The following is a 20,997-nucleotide window of genomic DNA, read 5'->3' on the forward strand; positions in this document are numbered from 1 at the left end:
GACAACAGTGAATAAAACATTTAACACATTTTTTTAACATTGGAAAGCAATCATTGAAAACAGAGTGGCTAAGGTAAAACTGAAGCATTTGTTAACAGAGAAGAGGCAAGGACTCAGCCCATTCACCCTGCACAATCCCACAAACGCTCAGAATTTGGAGGAGTTAGGTTTAGCTGAAGAATTTAGCATACAATACCACCCTTCCTCCTAACACACAGAGCTGACACTAAAGGACATTTAATTCTCTGGAGAAACCAAACAGGAGAAGGCTGCTAAAACAGGGCTTCATGGCTGGTGCCCTGGCTCACTAGGCTAATTCTCTGCCAGCGGCGCCAGCACACGGGGTTCTAGTCCTGGTCAGGGCGCCGGATTCTGTCCCTATTGCTCTTCTTCCAGTCCAGCTCTCTGCTGTGGCCCGGGAGTGCAGTGGAGGATGGCCCAAGTGCTTGGGCCTTGCACCCGCATGGAAGACCAGGAGAGGCATCTGGCTTCTGGCTTCGGATCAGCGCGGTGCGCCTGCTGCAGCACACCAGCCACAGCGGCCACTGGAGAGTGACCCAACGGAAAAAGAAAGACCTTTCTCTCTGTCTCTCTCTCTCACTGTCCACTCTGCCTGTCAAAAAAAAAAAAAAAAAAAAAAAAAAAAGGCTTCAAGAAAATGGAAACTGACTCCTTCCAGCCTCTCTTCCTCTGCCTGTTCCTAGGGTGACAGTCATCAAACCCATGCTGCACTCTTCACATCCATGCTCTTACTTCATCTCTGGAAGAATTATTTTTTTTTCTGGGAAGCTACTGGAAAAATATCTCTAGATAAACAGTCAGGGTTTTTCAATGGAAAGACCCAAAGGCATGTTAGTTATCAACTCTGCTAGTGTGTACAATAGTTCCAGCAGTGTTTTAGCAACTAGTTACACATGGACAGAGAATTACAAGACATTTGAGGAAAATGTGCAACCTGGACATAGAGAACAAACACAAGAATGCAAATATACAAATAGAACTTAGATAAATCAGAGACAATGCAGAACCCAGAAATATTTTTTAAAATTATAGTAACTTCAAAATATATAAGGAAATATTGAGCTTTAATATAGATAATCACTATGCTAAAGGATCAGAAACAAGAAATAATCCATCCATTAAAAACATAAGAACTGACATTATTTAATTCATCCATTAAAAATATAAGAACTGAAATTAAAAAAATTAAGTAGACGTTTGTAAGATAGGATCAAGGAGCTTTCCAAATTAGGACAAAAATTAGAAGAAAAGAGAAACAGGAAAGAAAAGATCAAGAAAATTGTAGAATCAATCTCAGAAAATCAGTAATTAGCAATTAGGAGTACCAGAAAGAGAAGAAAGAAAATTAAGAGAAAATATTACCAAAGACATGATTTTTTTGAATTTCCAGAACTGAAACACATGTATCTCCCTACTGTAAGGTCATATGGAACACTTAGTACATGAATGACCAAAGACAAAAATCCCAGATACCTTACGGTAAAATTTAGAACACTTCAGATCAAGAAGAGATTGCAGAGATCCGGGGTGGGGGGCGGGGGGCACAAATAAGAAAGTACATCATCATGAATTTCTTAACAGCAACTGAATCTTAGAAGACCCTCGAACAAAGCCTGAGAAATTCTGAGTGACAATGATTTTCAACTCTATTTTCTTCTAAACTGTTAACCAAGTGTAGGGTAAGCTATTTGTTATTTCAAGAATTTTGTCATACAGGAAATCAAAAAAACAAATCCTCTTTGAATTCATTCTTAGGAAGCTCCTGGAGAAAGTGCTTTAGTAAAACCATAACAAAGCAAACCAAAAATGAAGATGCAGAAATTGTTACCTAACAATAGAGATGGAGGGAAGTCTGAGATTACTGCAGAATTGTCCAAGGTCTAATCGTTCCCCTTTCTTAGTGGAACTCCAATCAAGAGGTGAGCGGAGGACATGAGCCGGGTATATTTGAAAGAATGGGTTATGGATGAACCTGTGGCAAATGAGTTAAAATTTTTGGAAAACAGTTAACACTAGATAGAACAGAGTGTTCTAGATATTTGTCTAATGTTACATATCTGGTGAATGATAGCTGAGCTTACAACCCAGGCCATCTGCTACAGAGCCTACATCTTAGCATGAAATAGGGCTTCTAAAGGAAGTGATGGTAATGTATGTTCTCTGCTATGTCATTTCTGATTTAAAGTTGACATGTCTAAAGTCCTAATACCATTCTGTTGGTACATAATGTTGAGGGTTGGGGAGAGATCAAAATATTCATTATTCATTCTTAAAATGGTCGATGAATAAACGGAAGTGCATGCATATCATTTAAACACATGGACCTAAATACAGAGGACAAACAGAGCAGTTGAAGATGTTTGCTTCTGAGAAACAGGACTAGGTATAGAAAGGACTGTGACATGGAAAAACTTATTTTCTTACTACAGCTGGTTATTGCTATTTGAACTTTAAATTCTCGGTTGATTGGTTAAAGTAAAATTAATGATGCAATATTTTAAAACCAAAGCACAGCTTTTTTAGAAGAGTTTTTATAGTGCCTGACAGCTGACTGCACAGCCCATGGAAGAGGAGGGACAGAAACGCTAACCAGGAACTATAGAGCAGCTCAGTTATCAGGATTATGTGTTCATGTATATTCTCACTGGATATTTTGTAGTGCTGCATTTGTGCTCTGTGGGTAAGGCCTTACTCATTGAGTCAACAATATCCAAATTGGATCTTATTTATTGTATCACAAGATATAGTGAGTAATGTAGATATTTTGTGCCTGGACTATAGTCAGACAATATTCCAAAGAAAATTGCTTTCATGGCTTAATAAGAGTCCTGATTATTGAAACAAATAATGATTAAACAATCCCAGAGGACCATTCTGCCTTGTTCCTCCTATTCACAATAATAATAGGAGCAAATATTCACATTGTTCGCAAACTAAATATAGGCCAAGCACTGTCCATTATGTTTTCTGTATATTAGCTAATTTAATTCTGAAACAACCCTAAGATGTAGGAACAACTCTTATTATCTCCATGTTATGGATGAGGGAACGGAAGAGAATGTTAAATCAAATGAGGAAATTGACATGTTAAAGATTTTGCCTCAGGGCCGGCACAGTGGCACAGCGGGTTAATGCCCCGGCCTGAAGCACCTGCATACCATATGGGCGCCAGTTCGAGATCTGGCTGCTCCACTTCCAATCCAGCTCTCTGGTATGGCCTGGGATATCAGTGGAGGATGGCCCAAGTCCTCCCCAGAAGAAGCTCCTGGCTCCTGGTTTCAGATCAGTGCAGCTCTGGCCATCGCAGCTAACTGGGGAGTGAATGATTGGATGGAATACCTCTCTCTTTCTCTTTCTCTTTCTCTTTCTCTTTCTCTTTCTCTTTCTCTTTCTCTTTCTCTTTCTCTTCTTTCTCTTTCTCTTTCTCTTTTTCTCTTTCTCTCATTCTCTCTCTCTCTCTCTCTGTCTCTCCCTCTCTGACTCTCTCCTCTCTCTGTGTAACTCTGACTTTCAAATAAATAAATAAATCTTTTTAAAAAGAAAGATTTTGCCTTGCTCATAGCTGGTACTAAAGTGCAGGCAAGTTGATTTCTGACCGCTTGGCTCTCATACTGGGTTTTTAATCACCCCTGACTGGGTTCCCCTATTCCCAATGGTGCCACAGTACTAGTGCTAAAACACTGGCAGCAGAAGGCAAATGAGTTGACTTCGTTATGAAGAAAACCAAAGCTTTTGGATATGGATTTTCATTCAAGTAGTGGTCAACCAAGGGCAAAAAATTTAACCTAATGAAGATATAAACATAAAATTAATGGTAATGACATTTTAAAACTATGCCAGGTAAGATGGCAAGAAAGATTACAATAATTATGTAGAAACTCCAGATTTAAAAATTCACCACAAAATTATCAGAAAATCTTATATAAAATATTTGGTAGGAATGTGTTTAGTTGTAGGATTTCCTTGAAGAGGCAAATCAATTATATAATTAAAGCATTTATCATCTTCAAATCTAAGAACAGAAAAGAAAATGTCATTGTTTTAAGAATAAAGATTTTATTGGTAAGGGGGGATAGACACCTGTATAATACTAATGCTGGTTAGAGGCAGTCATAAGTCACTATATAGGAAAGTTAATGAAAGGTGCTCTACATGCATTGACTCACTAGAAGCTCATTAGCTTATAGTTATATTTAATGCTAGCACATATTTCACTGTAGGTAAAAGGTGGAGACAACCCACGTGTCCATCAGTGAACGTAGTGTGCTATAGCTACACAATGGAGTGTCATTCAGCTACAAAAACGTCAAGTACTAAAATATGCTACTACATGGATGAAACTCAAAAACATCAGGTTAAGTGGAAAAAAAAGCCAGATAAAGTCAGATACAAGAGGCCATACATAAATATTGTATGATTCCATTTATGTGGAATGGCCAGGATAGGTAGATTTAATGAGAGAGAGTCAATTAGTGGCTACCTAGGATGTCAGGGGTAGGAGGACAAAATAAGGAGTCACTGCTAATTGGTATGTTGTGAAATTGTTTTGAAGCCAGAGGTGATAGTTGCAAAATGTTGGGAGAGAATGTTCTAAATATCATTGGAGTGTGCACTTTAAAATAGTCCATTTTATATTTTGTGAATTTCATCTCTCTGGCTCTCAACACACACACACACACACACACACACTTTATGTGTATATATACATGCATACCACTCATTTGAGAAAGAGAGAAAGAACAACCAGCTCAGTGCCTTGGAACACTACAGGCCCTGCAAGAAGCTAGATAGCTGAAGCTTATGGAAGCCAGATAGGTACCAGATAGCCACACACTAGGGTGCTAAAAGTGAAGTCTCTCTTACTGGGGAGCAGGGAGTCAGGGATGGTGCATGAGAGCTGTAGAAGGCTGCCTTGTGACCTTCCCTGAGTGACAAGCTGGGGCTCCTCAAGCCAGAGATCATTTGGGGACCTAGAGGCAGGAGTTGTTTACCAACTGGCAAGGAAATAATTTAATGTTTTAACAAGCATACTACCACTGAATTTCAGCTCTGATTAAAACCATACTCTCTAAAGTTTCAAAACAAGCAACCTAACCTCCTTGTTCTTATGGTATGAAAACAATCAATTTCATAATGAGAGCTATTCCTGGCTTCGTGGGGGCAGTCAAGGTCACTAGGGAAAAAAAACTAGAAGTACTTTTGGTGAAAATGCTTTCTTTCTCTGTGAAGTTTGCAGCTTCCTTTGCACAGTACCTAACGGAGGAGTCTCCGTCTTCCCTGAATGGAAACAGATCTCCTTACAGCACAGGCTGAAAGTGGGATGTATTACCCCAGCTGCACTGTACTGGCCACAATCGGTCACATGACACTTCTCCAATGAAGAGGTGAAGACCCATCATAAATTCTGGAAGACACACTCGAGTTACTCTGTTCCACTTGCCCTCAGCTCCAAGAAAATAGCTGTCGTTTGCTCCAGAAAGTGTCTACTGTCATTCTCTATGTGATAACACCATCCCAATTTTATCCAAGTTTTCACGGCCTACCACCTCTGCTTTTTTGACACTTTCCTGTAGTAGCTTTCTACCACCTTTCTCCTCTCACTTTTATTCTTCACTGAATAAAACCGCAGTTGAATTGAGTTTGGGAAGTGATAAAATAGAGAACAGAAAATGAAAGGAAAATATGTTGTCAGTGAAATGTCAGGATATAACAATAATGCATCTATGATGCATTTGCTCAGCTAGATTGTTGGAACTTTTGCTCTCTGAGGTAAAAGGTTTAGATTATTTACTGAAGAATCTCTGTAGAGATGATATTGGCCTCACCTGCTGTACCTGTCAGACCACAGTGATCCTCTCTTTTTCATGAATGTAGGTGAAGAGATGGGGAAGAATGCTTAGGACTTATGCTTGGGAAGAATGCTCTGGGTCCATACCCCAGAACTCCCAGTCTCCCCTATATGTAAATAATTGGTCAGTAATTTTAGTAGAGAATCAATCCCTGGAACATAATTCTAGAATGATTTCCAACAAAACTAATTATTTATTTTCATTTATTTGAAAGGCAAAGTGGCACACACATACACAAAATGAGAAAGAGAGAGAGAGAGAAAGAGAGAGAGAGAGAGAGAAATCTTCCATGTGTTGGTTCAATTCCTAAATGGCCAGAGCAGCAAGGGTGGGCCAGGCCAAAGCCAGTAGCTGGGAGCTCCAACTAGGTCTCCCATATGGATGGCAGGAATTAAAATACTTGAGCTATGAAATGCTGCTTCCTTGTACTTTCTATATTAGCAGGAAGCTGGGAATCAGAAGCAGAGGCAGGACTCAAACCCCAGCACTCTGATACTGGATGCGGACATCCCAAGTGGCATCTTAACCCACTGTACAACAATGCCCACCCCAGGACATTTATTATTAATTATCAAGTATGGAGCAATCAAGATGTCCTTCAATAGGTGCCTGGGTAAATAAATATGGTACCTCCACACTCTAATATTTTTCAGAACTATAAAGAAATGAACTATCAAGCCATGAAAAGATATGGAAGAAGTTTCAAGGCATATTATTCAGTAAAAGAAGCCAATGTGAAAAGGCTGCATCCCTGTGCTCTATGATTCAACTATATGACATTAGGGAAAAGACAAAACTATGACATAGTAAAAATGTTAGAAGTTGTCAAGAGTTGCATGGCAGAGCCCAGAAGATTTGTACAGCAATGAAAATCTTCTGTATGACATTGTAATGCTGGGTGCATATTATTATACATATTTGTCTAAATCCACAGAGTGTACAACAAGAGTGAACCCTAAAGTAGAGTATGCTATCTGGGTGATTAAGACGTGTCAGTGCAGGTTCATTAGTGGTATCAAATGTACCAATCTGGTGGGGCTGTTGATAGGAGGAGGGCAGGAAACATATGGGAAATCCCTGCCCTCCTCTCAGTTTTGTCATGTGCCTAACCATGCTCTAAAAATAAATCAGCTATAAATGTGTTTAAAATTAGTTACTTCAATATGTGACAATTGCAGTAGAATTAAGCCATACAATTTAACTTGGGCCTCAAAAATATATTTTTCACAAATGCTGTTAAGCATGCTCTCATTTAAATCATTTTGCATGAACTGGGTCAGAAAATGTTAATGTCATTATAAATCTGGATGATAAACTGTTTTTCTTCAAGGAAGGGCCTGCAAGACTCTGCTGGCACAAGTTAACTCTTGGTTTTTTTTGGCTGTTTGAACCCTCTTTTTGGAGGTACAGAACCCGAGGGTGTGTAATTGAGATACATTTCTGAGAGCACAAGGTTAGAGAGAAGGAGGTGGCAAGGAAAATTTGATAAGTATCAGAGTACATGCTTAATGCTGAAACTTGATCATCACTTAGTCCATTACCAGCCCAATCTCTGAGATCTGAGAACCAAGAAAGCCCATGAGAGGTATAGCGCGATCAAACTATATTTGATGCATCTGAAACTGTTTTGTAATCATAAAATGCTATGCAGTGCTGTTAATTGTACAGTGCCATCTATTTGCATTATTATCACAGAATAGAAGCCCTGTGAAGAGTTTTTATTATGCACTTATGGGAAGAGAATATTAAAGACATAGAATTCACAGTCCTTATATTTAAGGATCTTACAGATTAATAGTGTAAACAAAACATAGCAACAGAGCCAGTTCAAGGAAATAATGTATCACACACATTCTAGAATGTAAGCACAGTCAGAAAGAAGCATTGTGTTGAGCGCAGATTCTGGTTTGAGTCAAAAATTACTTAGTACTTTCTCCTATGTTCTTTCATAGCTGTTTTCCTTGCGTTTCAGGTATTGTCAAGGACATTCAAGTACACTGCTGCACTTCATACCCACAATAACTTGTGTCTTCCTCAACTTTTAAGTGAAGACACTGTTTTAGAGAATTAAGTAAACATTCCAAGATGATGTAATTAAGTGACTAAATTTGGGTTGAAATCCAAGCAAATCTCTTTGATGTGAAGCCACTGGGCCACCCTACTTTCTTTTTGTTTAATGAGAGGAACACATCTATTCATCACTTCATCCTTAACAATGAAAACCAGCAACTAATGGACAGTTCCTTTGATCCACAGTTCTCTAAGTCCAGAATACCTGCGGCTCAGTGAGAGCTGCCGATATGCAGCAATACCCCAGAGACTTGGCTTTCTGATGGCCGATGGTTGAGAAATGTCAGCCTAAGTGGAAACAATAGGTCGCTTACACATTATTGCTTGGACAAAGTGTGATGTTCTGGTGCGTATGCTGTAAAAAATATAGGATAGAAAGACAGATACATAACAACATATATAGGTAGATACATAGATAGGTAGATAGATACAGATTGATGATAGATGGCAATGGGACATGATTTTAGTTCTATTAATGCTGTGCCATTTATGGATACATTGTGTTTCTCCTGTTTGTGTACTTCTATAGCACACATCTTTCCTGTGAAGATATCGGCATGAGTTAGTTTGCATTCTTTACATGACAGCTTACACATGTTATGAACTCACAAGCTTTGCTGACTTTGCTCTATTCTCAAAGCAGTCTGGTGTAGGAGTTAAGTGCATTCTATGATAACACAAAATCTAGGATCAAATCCCACATCCAGTACTACTGGCTATAAAATTATGATAAAGTTGCTTAATATAACTTTCACCATTTTTTTATCTGTAATATTAGTAATTAGTAGCCCCCTTTTCACAGGATTGCTAATTACCTGAGTAAACTTGTAAAAAGTATTTAAAATAGCATTTGACATGGAGTAAATGTTAAACAACTGTACTTAGTTTATGTTATTTAATACAATGACTTTTTGGTGCAAGAGAAAAACCAAAGAAGGAAAATATTCAATATTTGCATATTTAATGAAGTCTGTCTCTTTATAATAAAAAGATCAAAAGATTTCTAATCCAGATCTCATCAGTTGCAGCTTGAATCCTCTAGGTTTTTTTTTTTTTTTTTTTTTTTTTTTTTTTTGACAGGAAGAATGGACAGTGAGAGAGAGAGAGAGAGAGACAGAGAGAAAGGTCTTCCTTTTGCCATTGGTTTACCCTCCAATGGCCGCCGTAGCCGGCACATCACACTGATCCAAAGCCAGGAGCCAGGTGCTTTTCCTGGTCTCCCACGCGGGTGCAGGGCCCAAGCACTTGGGCCATCCTCCACTGCACTCCGGAGCCACAGCAGAGAGCTGGCTTGGAAGAGGGGCAAATGAGACAGAATCCGGCGCCCCGACCGGGATTAGAACCTGGTGTGCTGGAGCCGCAAAGCGGAGGATTATCCTATTGAGCCACGGTGCTGGCCAGAATCCTCTAGGTTCTATTATACATGGAGGAAAATGCTTCTGGTTTGCCCATTGGAATGATTTGGTGGCAGAGGATACAAACAGCACACACATTTTTAGAAATAAGTACCAGCCCTCAATCTTCTCTTCAATCTACTGGCCCTTTCTATTGGAAATATTTGCCAGCTTAGTTTTATAATAATTGTTTCTAATAATTGTGATAGTGTTAGTGCTTATTATATTTCATGGGTAAAGTATAAACCCACCTCTTCCCTAATATTTGGGTTTTGCCAGATCTCCTGACCTTTGGTGAGACTAGATACTGATGATTACAATCGTATGTCACCAATTCACTATACTTCTATTCAAAGATAAGAGCTCTTCCTCAGTCCCTTAACTCATTTTTTAAGAATAATAGAGACTTTATTTTTTCATGTTTAATAACATTTTCATGTTTAATAATAGTACTACTAATAATAGCTGAACATTTTAGAAAGAAACTATGCTATATGATATTTAATATAGTATTTTCCTGGTATTTACAAAATTATGTTAATCAATATTCACAATAACCCAACTCACAACAACACAGCATCACAATAACTCAGTAGGCATTATTTTTATCCTTTCTTTATAGAGAAGAATCTGATAAATCATTGCTCCTCCAACTGTCCTGAGAACTGTGGCAATCCTTTTATTTAAGGAATAATTATTTTAATCCTTTTATTTAATCTTTTTATTTAAGGAACACAAACTCCATACTTTTTATAAATACAACTTTAGTAATATAGTGATAGACCCTTAACTCTTTACTTAGGTTCCAAGTTAAGCCAGTTCTTGTGTGTGTGTGTGTGTGTGTGTGAGCGTGTGATGAAATTAAAATGACTTATTGCAGTGTTATAAATGTCCTCAAGCCCCATTCATATGTATACAGAAAAGGATATCTCTTTAGGTGGTTGCAAGAAAAATGAGAGAGAAGAGGAATTTCAGTCCCAATTTCAGTTTTGGAAATCTGAAAGAAGGGCATCCTGCAGAGAACGTAGCATCAATGCCAGAGATTTTCTCAGACAGCGTGCTGGAGTTTAGCTCTTCCTAAACGCCTTTATTGGCTCCCAGGTAGTATGAGCAGGATTTGGCAATTCTCACTTGTTCCCACTGGAACAGTTGACACTACTACAAATCTGAGGTTTCCAGAGTGGGGTCCATCGTGTAAAAGCACCTGGTGGTTCCAAACTGCAGTGTAGGCTTTCTAAGCAAGAGAAAAAATTGGGGATACAAAAATCTCTAGTGTTTCTGAGCCAGATTGGGGGAGAGAGTGGGAGGGAGAGAGGGAGAGGGAGAAGGAGAGAGAGAGAAAGAGAGGTAGAGAGAGAGAGAGAATGATAGAGAGAGAGAAAGAGAAAGAGAGAGAGAGAGAGACAGAGATTTGAGTACCTATTGACCAAGCATCATGGATAAGACTTCAGAATAGGATTCCTGATGCAGGAGACTCTCAATTTGCTTTAACAATAGCAATGATCTCTATCCTACTCAAGAGATATTTTAATGTCTTGATAATTTCCCAAGGGAACCACTGCACTGGGACCTTTAGAGAGCTCTACTGCCTTGGATCTCTGGCCCCAAAATAATTCTACATGGTAGATTCACTGACAAGGAAATTTCAGGTCCATTTCCTCTGAAATTTCTTTTTCAGGCTACAAAAATCAGTCTTCTTTTACATCTGGGGTGTGACAGCTCACAGGAGACAAGCTTCTTGAGGAGATTCTGAGCACTTCCTCAGCACATGAGCCAGAAATGAGAACAGCTGTTCTCCACTGAGTTTTGACGTTTCTGGTCTCAACAAACTATGCAAAAGCTGAGAAGAAAAAAAAAAAAAAACAAAGCGGAGAGGAGAGACAGCAACATGGGAAAGGATATAGGGTATCTATATATCCCAGATGATAAGTTAATTTTGATACCATGCATAAGACATTGGAATAAAAGAATCCTTGTATCCCAAAATATAATTTTAATTTTTATATCCCTGGCTCACAGTTGAAAATATAGCTCTCTTTCTCTACCTCCCTCCTGCCACTCAAAAAATTTTAGGTGACAATGCAATCATATCATTGGAAACATTGCTTTCTTCATTATCACATTTTGCTATTAAATATAGAATCAGGAAATTAACATTGAAAGTAAACATCTTGTTTCTTACGGCCAAATGTCAAAAAGAATTTGCCTTTGGAAGTTTGATTACAAAACACAAAACTGTTTTTTGTTTAATGTCTTTCCTACTCAATTTCACCAAGTGAGTAGTAACTGATTATGACTTAACCACTAGACATGGCATAGTTAGAAAAAAAATGGCTCAGGTATCATACAACATGGTATAATATGAATTTCCAAAGTACAACTTTTGAATTATAGCTGCCTTTCCCCCCATAACCTCCCTCCCACCTGCAACCATCCCATCTCCCACTCCCTCTCCCACCCCATTCTTTATCATGATTCATTTTCTTTTTTTTTTCCTTTTTAAACTTTTATTAAATAAATATAAATTTCCAAAGTACAGCTTTTGGATTACAGTGGCTTTTTCACCCCCATAACTTCCCTCCCACCCAGAACCCTCCCATCTCCTGCTCCCTCTCCCATTCCATTCACATCAAGATTCATTTTCAATTATCTTTATATACAGAAGATCAATTTAGTATATACTAAGTAAAGATTTCAACAGTTTGCACCCACACAGAAACACAAGGTGTAAAGTACTGTTTGAGTACTAGTTATAGCATTAATTCACATTGGACAACACATTAAGGACAGAGATCCTACATGGAGATTAAGTGCACAGTGACTCCTGTTATTGATTTAACAATTGACACTCTTGTTTATGGCATCAGTAATCATCTGAGGCTCTTGTCATGAGTTGCCAAGGCTATGGAGGCCTTTTGAGTTCGCCAACTCTGATCTTATTTAGACATGGCCATAGTCAAAGTGGAAGTTCTCTCCTCCCTTCAGAGAAAGGTACCTCCTTCTTTGATGGCCCATTCTTTCTGCTGGGATCTCACTCACAGAGATCTTTCATTTAGGTCATTTTTTTTTGCCACAGTATCTTGGCTTTCCATGCCTGAAATACTCTCATGGGCTTTTTAGCTGGATATGAATGCCTTAAGGGCTAATTCTGAGGCCAGAGTACTGTTTAGGACATCTGCCATTCTATGAGTCTGCTGCATCATGATTCATTTTCAATTATCTTTATATACAGAAGATCAACTTAGTATATACTAAGTAAGGATTTCAACAGGCTGCACCCACAGACACACAAAATATAGAATACTGTTTGGGTAGTAGCTTTACCATTAATTTGCATGGTACAACTCATTAAGGACAGAGTTACTACATGGGGAGCAGGTACACAGTGACTCCCATTGTTGATTTAACAATCGACCCTCTTATATACAACGTCAATAATCACCTGAGGCTCTTGTCATGAGCTGCCAAGGCTATGAAAGCCTCTTGAGTTCACCAATTCTGATCTTGTCTAGACAAGGCCACTTTCAAAATGGAAGGTCTCTCCTCCCTTCAGAGAAAGGTACTGCCTTCTTTAATGACCTGTTCTTCCTGCTGGGATCTCACTCAGAGATCTTTCATTTAGGTCATTTTTTTTTTTTTTTTTTTGCCACAGTATCTTGGCTTTCCATGCCTGTGAAACTCTCATGGGCTTTTTAGCCAGATATGAATGCCTTAAGAACAGATTCTGAGACCAGAGTGCTGTTTAGGGCATTTGACATTCTATGAGTCTGAGCAGCTTGCATTTCAAATATGGCCTCTAAGTTCAGTCAGAACCTTTAATTTTAGGAAGAGAAAAGAAACTCTTGGGTAAGATAAGGGCAAGATACCTTGAATTATGAAGGCGTGACTTCTTTGCACTCTTCCCAACCTCAGTCAGTTTTCAAATGTCACATGCCTAGTACAAAATTGTGTGCTCTGAGAACTGATTTCTGGAAAAATACTTAAACTTTGGATTACCTCCAATGTAATTCAACTATTTTCTAGCTGTCTTCTTCTGAAGTCCACAATTGAAATGTAAGATTTACTGGAATATGTTGATCAAGTCACATTTCATGAAAGAAGAGAATTTGATGAATCATTTGATAGAAAGCAAATGTCCTTTTACTTAACGACCTAAGTCTATATGAACTCTACCATGAACATGTCTCTAGGAAGACAAACATTAAGTCACTCTACAAGTACACTGGCCTTTCTCAAATCTTTCAATTGCTATCATGCTTACTTTGTCTTGGCTTTCCTTATTCAATTACTCAAGTATCCTTGTGGATTTTAGACATGAAATATCACTTAATCTCACCCTCCTTTTCTACTTTATCCTATACACTGATATATACTGATGTTTGCTTTTTTTCTTAAAATGCTGTCTACATCACATAAATTTGCACTCTTCCTGAACAAGAGGGCAATACAGAAGCTCCTGAAACTGGAATCTGAGAAGCCCAAGATGAGCACAGCTCTGTTAGTTATCTCTAATAACTACATGAGTCCACTGCTCCTTCCAAGTGCACAGGTGAAGTCATTGCTTTGCCTGGTATTCCTTGTGACTCAAACACCTAATCTTTTCTTTGAAGATCTACTCTTCCTTCATATCTTGTTCAAATTATTTGTGATAACTCTTCTAGCCAGTTTAATAGCTAAGAACACAGGCTTTGAAGTCAAACTTTTCATGGTTCAGGTTCCTGGGGCCTGGACTCCAGATACAAATTACCATGTAAGAGAATTATTGGAAAGTTATCTTGGAATCAATATCTTTAAGTGAGAAAAGAAAACAAATTCTAGAAAGAGAGATGTTGGACTGCAATGCAAATGGCACAGGGCCTTCAGACAATCCTTCAGGGAGTTGAGGAGCTGGGATGACCTTTCCAAAGCTTTCCAATTGAAGCCCTTGTACCCCACTTCAGTTGCCAGCCTAGATCTTGACTAAGGCATATTCTTTTGGCCAGTGACAACCACTGAAGACTACAGGAATCATGAGCTATCAACACTTCTCTCCTCCTAGGTGATGTGTGCCTTCCTTAACCCTGGAAGTAGCTGTAGGCAACTCCACACAGCCACCACTACCACAGCATCACACATCATTGCTGGAAGGTTGTGGATTAGTTTCATAATTTTCTTATGCTGCTATAGCTTATTTTTATAAAAATGGAGAAAATAGAAAATACTAGAGGTATGTCATAAGGTCATGTTGACTATCTCTCTTATGTTTCCCAGTATGTCTATTTTTCTTCAAGTTCACTGTGTGTAATTCAAAGGCTCAAGTTTGTCAGAGCATTCCAACTGACTTTTTGTCATGGGTCTGGCCCCCACTCTAATTATCCTCCAGATTACATCTAACACTGATATTGTTCCACATCAAATATTTGATTATATGTTCTTTAACTTCACTTTTGCTAATGGACTCAAAAGCAAAGTCTTCACCATGCCATTTTGAAAATCTTTGCAATGGGCCTTCTCAGTACCTCTGCTCTATCCTGCAGCCTTTCAGCTAAAACCATTATTTCCCAATGAATGACTGTTAAGCTCTAACTTCACTTAACTATTCCTTTCCTGTAATATATTATGTGGCTTTCTTGCTTTTAAAATCACTTTGTCAGGGCTGGCGCTATGGTGTACTGGGTAAAGCCACTGCATGCAGTGCTGGCATCCTATATGGGCACTGGTTTGAGGCCTAGCTGCTCCATTTCCAATCCAGCTCTCGGCTATGGCCTGAGCACTAGAAGATGGTCCAAGTCTTTGGGACCCTGCACACATGTGGGAGACCCAGAAGAAGCTCCTCACTACTGGCTTCAGATTGGCACATCTCCGGCCATTGCAGCCATCTGGGGAGTGAACCAGCAAATGGAGGACCTCTCTCTCTCTCTGCCTCTCCTTCTTTCTCTGTGTAACTCTGACTTTCAAATACATAAATAAATCTTTAAACGAAATCACTTTGTCTCTTCTTAGTACATCTTTTTCTCCTTTCTTTTGTTGGTGCATAGTTGGTTTTAAATCAATATTCAATAAGTAATAAATCATCGAATATCTGTTGGGGTTTTTCTAAATTATAACTAGTTATACAACCATGGGATGGAAGGAAGGTAGTATCTGGTGTTCTGGAACATATGAATAAATAAATGAATTAGTCTTAAAGAAATAATAACTTCTAATAATGCAACATATTTAAACAGCTATTTTCAAATCAATTGAATTTTCACATGCTGAGCCCCCCAAAACACCTGTCAGGGCTCGAGACGTGGGTTTCTGGGTCATGTCCTAGCTATTACTCTGTGTAGGGCTCCTGGGGTTCTGCACCTGAGTAAATGGTCAAATTTTCAAACCAACTGTGGACAGGCATCCAGTTTGTCACGACTGAGGCATAAGGAAGGGAAAGAGAGTACCTCAGTGCACAGTGGTTAATTTGCTTAGGCATTTAACCATAGTGGTCTCAGAATCTTCAAGATACCTACAGAGGGAGTTATCCATCAACCAGGCATATAAGTGTAAGGGACAAGTTCATGAAAGAAAAACATCATTCTGAAGATGAGTAGCATGGAGGGAGGTGAAGGAAGAAAACCAAACAACCTTTTATGAGTCACTCTTTTAAGGTCCTGGTTAAATTTTTTGTTTTAAAAATTATGATTTAAAAGGTTCAAACAGCCTAGGGAAGTAAATCCATGCATACTTCCAACATTAGTTAATATTTACTAAGAAATCATAGGTTACAACAAATTAAACATTTTGGCTCTCTTACTAAGCTTTTCTGGCCAACCATGTTAGTGACTATTCCTACAGATAGTTTATAACTCTATTTTTTACTCCTCTAAAGCAAATGAAGTGCGAGTCAGAAGAACTCTGGGTCCACATGGTTCTTGAGCCAGGGTCTTTGGAAAGTGGATCTGAGGCTGGGGAATGGATCACAGTGAATAAGCAGATGTTTGATGTGCCCGCTGATAACCAGGAAAAGTGAGCTGGATTTCTCCTTGTTTGAGGTGGAATTCCACCATGTAAACCTGAGCACCCTCAGAGAGAAAGGCTTTCTAGTCCAAACTGATGTTTATTTTGGAATCTATTCTCTTTCAGCTTTCACTTGTGACCTTAGAAATGAGCTCACAATTGGAAGCAAGTCTGTCTTCTGTTTCCACTGTTAAAGAATTACCTACCCAGTGAAAAACCACATACGATTAACAATGGCCTTGTCCCAAAAAGATGCTTGTTGGGATTGCACAAATTGTATTTATGATGCTAGCAACTTCTGGTTCAACTGCTAAAATATCTCAATAATGGTACTTGAATTCTTAATAAATAGAATGCTTCCTCTGTTCAGTCTTGGCTTTATTGAATGCTGGTTGTTTGATGAGTCTGATGCATTACACATAACTGAGATGATAGAAAAGAGAAGGCCATTTGTTTTTCATACCACGTGTGTTTTTGACAGTGTCTCAGATTGAAATACACTGAATTAAATGTGGTCCTCTCTAGTTATTCTCAGCATAGTCAGTATATGTTCCTACTCTGGAGAAATGAGTAGGGCATCTGAATACCTTATTGAGTCACACAAATCATGAACTGGCATGTCTTTTGTGGATTTGATTTGGTACTGATTTAAATTGTTTGGGGCCAGCATTGTGGCTCAGCAGCTTTTGATGCCTCTTGCAATACCGGCATCCCGTATCAGAGTCTAAGCTGCTCCACTTCAAATCTAGCTTCATGCTAGTGCACCTGGGAAGGCAGAAGAAAGTGGCCCTTGTAGTTGGGCCCCTGCCACACATTTTGGGAGACTAGGATGGAGTTCCTGGGTCTTGGCTTCAATCTGGCCCAAGACCTGGCCAGGAGAGTGAACAAACATATAGAAGATCCCTCTCTTGCTGTCTCTGCTTTTCAAATAAATAAATCTTAAAAAACCGGGGCTTCAATTTTTCAGACACTGAAAAGAGTGCTAATGCTTTGGTACCTCATTAATTTTATATTTGGACAGATTACAAAATATCCACAATGGAGTTAACATTTCCTAAATTCTCTGGGTGAGATCAGGAGGGGAGAAAAATTAATTTTTTTTTACTCATTTGCTTTTACAACGAACTCTTATTTGATATTGATGAATCATTGAGCTGAATGACAAATATTTAATAGCTACTTGACTTCTCCTAACATTTCCACAAAACCCATTTTAGAGGTAAAGAGACTGACACTTCAAGAGGTTAAGTAACTTGTAAATGAAAGAGCTAGTAAATGGAGAAAGAGAGGTTTACATTTCTCTGTCACTAAGACCACCAAAGCTCTTCTATTAAGCATGTTCCCTTGTGAATGTGCCATGTGTATGAAAACACAACCATAGCTAAAGGAGGGGTGATGGGTCTGATTTGGAAACAACCAAGCCTTCCAGCCAGTCAGGCTATGGAAATATATTGCTGTAGGAAAAACATCTTCCTTCTCTTAGACCAGTGACTGCACCTCTCTCCCCCATATTTCCTCCTCTGTCCTCCTCTTCCCCACCACCCAAGACGTGTCATGAACTCCCACAGCAGGCAAGTTAGGGAATATCACTTTGAGAATTTCTTCAAGCACTCCTCTGGCATCCTCTTTGAATAGCCTCAAAACATTTAAAAAGAGAGGATTTCAAAAGGTTTAGAAAGAAGCAGACCTGGAGTGGCACAGTGGCAGTAAAGACATCTTTGAGGTCATTCTTTCTTTTTGCTACACTGATGTATTCTCTCCAGAGTGATAATAATCTTTTTTGAAATGCAGGTCTAAGACGGAAGGAATTTTTATCTGGAAGAGTAATATAAATTAGCTTTGACTGCCAGTTTCCACTGATGATTACTTTCCAGGCGGAATTCCTACAAATTCTTGAGGCATGACCTCCAATGAAAAAATAAAATCCCTTTAAAAACTTGTTGAGAAATTCCAGATAACTTTCACAAGAGACTTAATTTTAGAGCATTAACACAATCTTGGTTGGAAAGATAAAACTACAATGCATTTATTTGGTAAAAGTCATTATTTCACAATGAAGTCATTGGAGATTGTTTTACTGTGCTTATCTGGCCCCTCTTTTTTTTTTTTTTCTTTTACTTTTAAACTCAGTTCTTTCCCCCCAAACTAATTTTATTATGCATTACTCAGTGCACTCTGGATTCACCCTTATAAAAGAATAAAGTATTTCAACAGATAATCAGCTGGAGGCGGCCAAGTTGAGACTCAACCTACCGGGGAGAACAAACACTATTAGAAGTTACTACATCTTGATTATATGTACTATGTATCCTCATATACATTTGGTTTTTTAAAGCACAGGGGAAGGTTAAACAAAAAAAGCATCATATAAAATAATATATTCAAGGAGATTTCTGTATATTTTTGGAAGAGAGTCAGGAGTTAGGGAATGAGTGCATGCACACAGGTATGTGCTCTGAGTATATCAGGCAAATAGAATAAGAGTTGGGGTAGGGGTAGGGGCGATGAGTCAGCCCCACTGGACAGATGGGGAAAGTTGGAATTAGGAAGGTGAAGTGATTTGTCCAAGGACTCACGGCTTTTAAGTAGTAGAGAGGCAGCGATTCAAATCCAGGAATGTCTGACTATAAAGTTGGTTTCCTTCCCACTGCAGTGTTGCCCTTTCTTGAGCTGCTCTAAGTTTAGATGGGAAAACATGAAGACTAGAACCACATGTGCAAAATATATCAATGGTTCAGAATGGCCCAAAGGGAAAAAGTTCTCACTATCCAGCACTTTTCCTGAAATTTTTTGCCTACTTGAAGCTGATTAGTTTTTTCTAGAAGCTGATGTTTGGTGATTTTTTTTTTGTGTGTGTGTATAGTTTGTTTTACACTTTAGTATTTTTATATGAATACAATCATGGGGAGAATGTGATTAAATATCTTCTGTGTCACTTGCATGAAGCAGTATGATTATCTTGTGAATATAATTATTATTTTTAGCATAAAATTTATTTTCCATCTTAAAACATGCATTAAATTTTTACCTATGATCATGAGCAGGCATACAAGATTCATTAAAGAGGATAAATAAAGTGACTTTGTGAACCTATGGATTCTTTATGTTAAAATTTTCAGATTTCCCAAAGGTTCTGACTGAACCAGTGGTAGAAATTGCCTTTTAGATATTTGAAGGATTATTTCTCAGAATCTTCATATTTGACTGGCTTGTTTACTAGAAATCAAAATGGGTTGTCTTTCCAAGAACAATTCAACATTAATTCTTCAGGAAAAAAAAATCCATCTCATGAATTACATTATATAAATTCATTCATTTAACTCATTATTGAGTGTCTTATTTATTAAAACTTTATTTGTGGAAAATTATATTAGAAAATAAGGAAGCTGTAACAGTAGAGTATGGCAGAAAATACCTTATTTTTATTCCACTTACATCATGCTCCTTTTGATATGGATAAGGCAGGTAGCTAGATTAGGGTCACGAAGTTACACCTCCCCTGCCCTATGTAATCCTGTTCACCCATCTGTCAGGCAAATGATCCCGTCCGCAGGATGTACCTCCCCTGACCTGGGGGTGGTACCATGTAACCACAACCCCCTTTCCAAGACAGGTGTGCTCTCTTTCTGCAATCTCAAAGGAGGCAGAGTACCTAACTAACTCCATCTCTCTCTCTCTCTCTCTCTCTCTCTCTCTCTCTCTCTCTCTCCGTCTCTCTCTTTCCCTTCCTGATCCATTCTTCTTGAACAATGCCTATGTGTGTCTATGTTTTCTGCATCTTTTAAATAAATTTTATCACTTTGTATGCTGTATTTGTGCCTGTACTTAGAATGCTTTTCTAAATAAGAGACAAGAGCCTGGAATAGGGATTTTTAGACTCTACCTAGCTCTCAACACTTGTTTTTAAAATGTGTTCAATGAATATATGTCCAAAAAGGTCTAAAGTTATTTCACATGCATTATGCCTTTGATCCTGTAGTGTTTTTGAGATATGGAAAAAGGTAAGTAGTTTTATCATTCTAATTTATAGGTGAATGCCTATCATAACTTCAATTACTCCTGGGAAAACATAATGTAACGTGATTCAGTAAAATTCCTTGAAGTTTTGCAACTTTTCAAAAACTTCTTTTATACAAATATTCTTCTCTTTTTAGGCATAAGGAAAATGCCAATACCAGAGCCAGGAGCTAGGAACTAAGGACTCAAAACAGATCTCCCATATGGGTGGCAGGGACTCAGCCACTTGAGCCATCACCTGCTGCCTCCAAGAATCCACATGAACAGAAAGCTGGAGTCAGAATTCAGAGCTGGGTATCAAACCCAGGTGCTTTGATATGGGAGGTATGGAGTCTGCCAGGCCAAATGCCCTTCCCTCATAGAACAATTTCTTTCTAATTTTTTATTCTTGGTACATTTTAAATATCTCTCCTTTTCCTCCCTTGCAAAAAGTGTCCATAAATACTTCCTTTTTAATATGTTTTTTATTTCACAATGATCATATTTGCTTTTAATGTTTAAAAATCTTGATAAAACAGATAACAAAAGCAAAGGAAAGAGACAGAAAATGAGAGAGGGAAGGAGGATCAGAGAAATAACTGGGAATTGGGGAGCTCTAATAAGAAGGAGGTGCGGCAGAAATGATGAGAGAGATAAGCAAGATGAACAAGAATGGCCACTGTATTAAGACTGCC

At 38.4% G+C, this 20,997-nt stretch overlaps 1 long non-coding RNA gene across 1 annotated transcript in view; it reads left to right on the forward strand.

Annotated features, from left to right (window-relative positions):
- The first annotated feature begins 1,028 nt into the window (after nt 1-1,028).
- Nucleotides 1,029-20,997, forward strand: part of LOC138844866 (uncharacterized) — a 37,756-nt gene continuing 17,787 nt past the window's right edge. Inside the window, exons 1-2 of the long non-coding RNA XR_011381266.1 lie at nt 1,029-1,940; nt 20,461-20,647. This is a non-coding gene — a long non-coding RNA (uncharacterized lncRNA). The remainder of the gene's footprint in view (nt 1,941-20,460; nt 20,648-20,997) is intronic.

This window comes from Oryctolagus cuniculus, chromosome 13 (assembly GCF_964237555.1).
Source record: "Oryctolagus cuniculus chromosome 13, mOryCun1.1, whole genome shotgun sequence".
Lineage (NCBI taxonomy): Eukaryota > Metazoa > Chordata > Mammalia > Lagomorpha > Leporidae > Oryctolagus > Oryctolagus cuniculus.